Source organism: Macaca fascicularis, chromosome 8, assembly GCF_037993035.2.
Source record: "Macaca fascicularis isolate 582-1 chromosome 8, T2T-MFA8v1.1".
NCBI lineage: Eukaryota > Metazoa > Chordata > Mammalia > Primates > Cercopithecidae > Macaca > Macaca fascicularis.
The window spans coordinates 133,098,286-133,105,542 of record NC_088382.1 but is presented as its reverse complement, the minus strand read 5'-3'; the positions used below and the strand labels follow the sequence as shown (position 1 = coordinate 133,105,542).

The window sequence follows — 7,257 nt, the reverse complement described above, 5'->3', positions numbered from 1 at the left end:
GGCAGGAGGGTCTGACTACAAAGCTATAGTATGAGGGAGTTTCTCTGCAGTGACGGAAGCTGGTGATGGTGTCCTTGTTGTGGTGGTGATTACACATATCTATATGTGTGACAAGATTTTATAGTACTGTGTATACACACATACACACAAAAGCATGTCAAAACTCATGAAAATCAAGTAAGGTCTATAGTTTAGTTCACAGTATTGTGTCAATGTCAATGTCAATTTTCTAGTTTTGAAAATATACGGTGGTTCTACATTATCATTAGAGAAAGCCAGATGAAGGGCACATGGAACTCCCTTTTATTTTTGCAATTTCTTCTGAGTCTTAAGTTCATTCAAAATAAAAGGGCTCTGGCCCAGTATCATCTCTCCCATGGGACCCACACTTTTTTTTTTTTGCCTGAGACGGAGTCTGGCTCTGTTGCCCAGGCAGGAGTGCAGTGGTGTGATCTGGGCTCACTGCAACCTCCACCTCCCAGGTTCAAGTGATTCTCGTGCCTCAGTCTTCCAAGTAGCTAGGATTACAGGCGCATGACACCACACCCAGGTAATTTTTATATTTTTAGTAGAGACAGCGTTTCACTGTGTTGGCCAGGCTGGTCTCAAACTCCTGACCTCAAGTGATCCGTCTCCCAAAGTGCTGAGATTATAGGCGTGAGCCATGGTGCCTGGCCAAGGGCCCACATTTAAGCCCCGGGAAACACTCTCTCATCTCTTGCCCCAACAAACCCTGGGAACACAGTACCAAACCCAGCCCTCTGTGTCCTGCTGCCACAAGCCACTCTAGCCAGTTACATATTTCCCAACCATAGGAAATACATAAGTTAAATATGTGGTCCTATGGGAGCCCCCATTGTACCCTTGAGGTGAAGGTGGTAGCACTCCTGGCCCTTCCCCCTGGGGAGGGAGAGTGGAGGTGCAGCCTGGCAATGCTCTCTCCAGCGGCGTCTCTTTGCCCTTCCTCCTCATGTCACTGCCACTCTGACCTCTTGTGTATTCAGTCTGAGGGGATCCAAGGTTAGGCAACATGTTCATGAGCATTTCCCTGCTATTATGGATGCTGTGGTCCCTGCCCAGATCTCCCCTTCCTGACTGAGGCCCTCATTTCTATTCCGAGTCTCTCTGAAAATTGCTCTAAGCTGAAGGGAGTTACCATGATCACATGTTTGTCCCAGGGGCAACCTGCATCCATTAACTGGTCCCTTTAGGGGTATAAAGACCCAGCCTTCTTGCCCCAGAAGGCAACAATTCTGCAAGACCATCTGTATTAGTCTGTTCTCACACTGCTAAGAAAGACACACCTGAGACAGGGTAATTTATAAAGGAAAGAGGTTTAATGGATTCACAGTGCCACATGGCTGGGGAGGCCTCACAATCATGGTGGAAGGGGAAGGAAAAGCAAAGTCACGTCTTAACATGGCGGCAGGCAAGACAGCATGTGCAGGGGAACTCCCCTTTATAAAGCTATCAGATCTCGTGAGATGTATTCACTATCATAAGAACAGCACAGGAAAGACCTGCCGCCATGATTCAATTACCTCCCACCAGGTCCCTCCCACGACACATGGGAATTATGGGAACTACGATTCAACATGAGATTTGGGTGGGGACACAGCCAACTATCACCATCCCAGCTCTAGAGGTTCCTGGGGATTGGCTGAGTAGGGATTGCATCACAGTTCAACACCTCCCTGTGTCTCATCCTCCTTCCTTTCTTCCGCCTTAGCTGTTGAGCCCCAAACACTCCCCCAATAAACCGCCTCCATACAAATGTCCATCAAGAGCCTTTTACAAGGAACCTAACCTGTGACACTTGATGAATTCCGTATACCACGTCAATCTCACACTCACTTTGGATTCTGATATCTATTTAATTGGTGCCTGAGTCAAAACTGAGAAAGGGGAAGTCCCAGTTAACATCATGGTATACTTATAACAGGAATAAACAATAGCAATCAAAGAGAAACTTAATAAAGCATGGCAAATCAACTTTATGGGTTATTCAATAAACAGTAAAAATTATAAGCATTTTGCAGCAAAATATTCCAGAAGAATAACTGTGATCTAATATTAAGAGAATATAAAATTTATTCGGGATTGAAACCCAAAAAAGCAATAAAGAACATCTTGGGGATATTTGGAGAAGTTTGAATACAGACCACATATTAGACATCATTGTTGCATCAATGTTAAGTTTCTTGGACATGATAATAATATCGTCATAAGGCAGAAGAATGTCTTTCTTAGGAAATCCTTCTGAAGTATTTATAGGTGAAGTCTCCTGATATCTGCAACTTGCTTTCAAGTTCTTCAGAAAGAAAAATGTGTTTTTCAGTGAGTGAGAAAGAGAGAAAGAAAAAATGTGGTTCCCTACAAAGAGCAGGAATACTCATTTCCTGGAGCCACCTTATTCCCATTCCTGTACTAAATGCTCCCCCTGGTGTACCAAGAGAGCAGAATGCATTCATCAAAATGTATTTCAAAATGCCCTTCACCGTGGGAAAGTAAAGTCCCAAGACTTTTAAAGAACGTGATCAAAGTGACACACTTTTTAATATATCTTCTCCCAAGTCCTAATCAACAGTATAGTTCCTGTTCCCCAGTTTGCTCTCTGTGGTGTCAAAATCTTGAGTTTCAATTCTGGTGAACTGGGGGCATGCTTGGGGAAGGAGTGAAGAGAAGGGTACCTATAGCCATGCCTGTGAATGCATGAGCTCTGGAGTCAGTCAAATGAATCCCACTTTGGCCACTTATTGGCTAGGGGACTTCTTTCAGTGTCAGCTTCGTAATCCGTGAAGTGGGAATGATAACAAGACTCATATCAAAGAGGATTAAATGAGATAACACAGACCAAGACTTAGCATGGGGCTTGGCACATAGTCTAATTGGAATTCAATAAGTAGTAATCAATTATTATCATCTTCTCCTTTTTGAGGCGGCTCCTAAGAGTGCCTTAGAAGTCCTAGTGCCTTGTGTAGTTCAAAAACTACTGCCCTAGAGTATCTGAGTTGTATACTTAACTCTGCTGAGAAAATCCATCCAATGTTCTTTCTACAAAGTTATAATAACTAATCTCATATTAAAAACAAAACACAGGCCAGCACGGTGGCTCACACCTGTAATTCCAACACTTTGGGAAGCTGAGGCAGGCAGATCATATGAGGTCAGGAGTTCAAGACCAGCCTGGCCAGCATGATGAAACCCCTTCTATACTAAAAATACAAAAAAAAAAAAAAAAAAAAAAAAAAGCCAGACGTGCTGGCACACGCCTGTAGTCTCAGCTACTCGGGAGGCTGAGGCATGAGAATCACTTGAACCTGGGAGGAGGGGGTTGCAGTGAGCTGAGATCACGCCACTGCACTCCAGCCTGGGTGACACAGTGAGACTGTCTTAAAAAAGAGAAAAAATTAAAAAGAAAACCTCCCGTTTAGGGATACATGCACTGAAAAATATTTTTTCACTAGATTTCCCCCTCTCACACATTATTTCCAGAAAAATGATTTTTTAAGTTCTCTAATTTTCTGCTCACGCGTGGGCCTCCTGGGCTTCTGCCTGTGACACTGTAGCCATAGCCTCCTCCAGAGCAAGTCACTCTTGTGCCCCATGTCAAGAAGGAGCACAAGAGTCTCTCTCCTTTGCCCCAACTTCATGCTCCCAACTGTCTTCTCTTCCCCTCACATACTTCTTCTTGCTCTATCTCCCTTCCTTTCAATAAATCCTTATTAAGCAAATGCACATATATGTTTTTATCTTTCAGTACAGATTTCCACTTGCTCTTTAATTGTATTACATATATAATATAGGTTCACTACATATTTAATATAGGTTTAATTTGAAAGGCAAAAACAGCAATTACTTTTGCACCGACTAATACATACAAAATAATATTTATATCATGTTTAAGGTTTTTTTTTTTTAATTTTGGCTGTGTGCAGTGGCTCATGCCTGTAATCCTAGCACTTTGGGAGGCCTAGGTGGGTGGATCACTTGAAGTCAGGAGTTTCAGACCAGCCTGGCCAACATGGGGAAACCCCGTCTCTACTGAAAACACAAAAATTAGCCGGGCGTGGTGGTTCACACCTGTAATCCCAGCTACTCAGTAGGCTGAGGCAGGAGAATTGCTTGAACCAGGGAGGCAGAGGTTGCAGTGAGCCGAGATCACACCACTGTACTCCAGCCTAGGTGACAGAGGGAGACTCTGTCTCGAAAAAATATATATCTATACATAGAGAGATATTTATAGATATATAGATTTTTTTTAAATGTTAAGCCGCCACTCAGCTTAAAAAACAAACATTTCATCAGCCCCCTGTTAATAAGCCTACAGGTGGTTTCCAACTTCCTGTTGTTATGCCCACATCTACAATGAGTATCCTTGTGTATCCACCATTTTATATGTGTGCAGTATATATCTGTAAGATAAATTCCTAGATGAGGATTTCCTAAGTCAAAAGGGATGGTCACAGGTCATTTCTATCGATAAATATCTGCATTGCCCTCCCCAGAAGCTGAAAACAATTGATTCGTTTGTTTTTGAAAGTTTGCAAGATGCCTAGAAGTTTAACAGGTGGCAAAATCATTTAAGTGACAGAAGACAGGAAAGCAAAAAGATCTTACTTAAGTGACATTTCTTGTTAAAAACATATAAAGCATTAACCATCTCTTGTTTCCCCTGAGGCAATCATGTAAAACAACTCCTGAGGGTGCCTTCAGTACTTGGGGAAGGGCCCGTATACTTCATTCTGGTATAATTCCTGTAAGGATTAATATTGCTCAGAACTGACAGGAATGATTACTTCCTGCAATGAGGTAATTATGGAATCAAGTTCAGCCGCACTTTTTGTGACTTTGTTTACTTTAAAATGCCTGCTGCGTTAGATATTTAAGATGTGCATCTTGGGTTCCAAGTTTTGAAACAAAAATCCCTGCAGAGGCAGAGGCTGCAGTAAGCCAAGATCGTGCCACTGCATACCAGCCTGAGCGACAGAGCAAGACTGTCTCAAAACAACAACAACAAAAATCCCCACAATATATAAGTTCTCTCAATATTCAAAAGCATAAGGAACAAGCAGGATGATTATTAACAAAGGATTTATCCAGAAATACAACAACTGTCAGATTATAGGAACCTCTGCAATGCAATGTCATGGCCACTGGGGTTTGGCATTGGAGATGCAAGCAACTAAATATCACCCGCCTTGGGGAGGGCCACTAACTTGAGCCCTGCCATAAGGATCAGACCTGAAAAGATGTTCTTAAAATCCAGAGATTGAAGAAAGTCAATATTCCCCCACCTGACCAGATGCCTAACTCAAGAGTATCAGCACATTTTAGAACCAAACATGAATGGGCTGAGATACAGTTCCTCACCTCTCTTGCCACTTCCTGTAATTAGCCACAGCAGCCACCACTTTGGAAAGGTACTAAAGTTTACCCACTTACTAAAAACAGCCTAATTACACTTAAAATTAGCAATATACCTAAATCCATATTTCATGACACATGGTCCCAGAACACCTGCAGTAGACTTCTGGGTGGGAAGTGGGAGTGAGTCTGGCTATTAAAATGCTGATTTCGGCAATGGCTCACACCTGTAATCTCAGCACTTTGGGAGGCTAAGGAGGGTGGATTGCCTGAGCTCAGGAGTTTGAGACCAGCCTGGGAAACATGGTAAAACCCCGTTTCTACTAAAATTACAAAAATTAGCCAGGCATGGTGGCACACGCCTGTAGTCTCAGCTACTCAGGAGGCTGAAGCAGAGAATCGCTTGAACCCAGCAGGCAATGGTTGTAGTGAGCCAAGATCGTGCCACTGCACTCCAGCCCAGGCGACAGTGCGAGACTCCATCTCAAAAAAAAAAAAAAAAAAAAAAAAAAGCTGATTTCTGGACATGGGGTTTGAGGATATTGGTAACACAAACGGTTGCTCACTACGAGTCCTCACTGGAAACAGCACTAAAGAACCACTATGTGGACTGACTCCTCTGTGCAAGTCACTGACAGCGCCCCTGTGTTTATACTGTGGGCCCACGAACCAAGCAGCCATGGCGGCAGGGACGGAGGTGTGCATGGACTCAGCCACTGTCTTTCACTCACCAGAGCTGACTCGGCTGCCTTCTCGCTGAAGCCATAAGTGGAGACCAAGGCTGAGCTATGGCATCTTAATTATGAGGGATCCCTTCCAAAAGGGAAGACAGAGCTTTGCGCAGTGGCAGTATCATAGCCAATGAGGTTTATCCGAGGTGCGATAATTGCTAATTGAAAACAAAATGGAAGACAGGTGACTTTACCCCCTCCCTTGAGTAAACACTTCTTCCACAGATGAATTTCCTTTTCCTAATTACCATGCTTCTGCCAGCAACTTACCAGCTCATTGAATGCCTCATCCACTGCCACAATGCCAGACACCCACATTGCTTCTGATCACAAATCCATTCACAACAAAAGAAATGGGTCCATATGCTGGTGCCCCCCAGATGCTCTGACCTTACCGTGGTCCCCAGGGGTAGGTGATCTTCTGGATGGTAGAATGAATGGCCCATTGGAGACTGAGCTACAGCATCTGCTGGCAGACACCCCCTGGTGATGCTGGGGTTCTGTCCCTTAGGATGCAGTAGATGCTGTGAACCAGTGACAGTACTGCCAGAGTTCACAGGTCTGGGCACCAGAGGTAGACGTGAGTGCATCTCCAACTGCCACACCTATGACTGTTTCTCTAGATGTTTGTTTCCCGTCTCCATCACTTTGAATCAAATGCCTTTTGGATTCACGTAGCGAGTGATTTCTGCTGTCTGCCGCTGAGACCTGACTGGTATGTTCACTAAACCAGAACCACCGGCATTTGCCTTTCTAACAAGTTTGACATTTACTCATAAAGGTTCTTTGAGGTAACTACAGGGTAAGTTACTTCAGGTGGATGGTTGTGAAGGACACTTCATCACGACCGTGGGGAAGCTCAGTGACCCACTCCTGCCCTACAACAGACAGCACCTTGCTAGTGACCCATTATCTGATTACAGAATGTGGGCATGAACTGGGTGAACTGGGAACTAGGTAAAATGGATAGCAGCCAGGCCCTGGAGCAGGAATGCCTAGATCCAAATCCTGTCTCCACCACTCACTAGCTATGTGGCTTTACATAAGTCACTTTACTTCACTGTGCCTACACAGTGTAACATGAGGAGAATAATGGTATCTACCTTATATTATTATTTTGAGGATTGAGGACTGAGGATTAAGTGAGTTCATACACATG

The 7,257-nt window shown here is 43.9% G+C and overlaps 1 pseudogene; it reads left to right on the top strand.

Moving 5' to 3' along the window:
* Positions 1-6,199: 6,199 nt before the first annotated feature.
* Positions 6,200-6,281, top strand: LOC123575445 (U4 spliceosomal RNA; annotated as a pseudogene).
* The last annotated feature ends 976 nt before the right edge of the window (positions 6,282-7,257 follow it).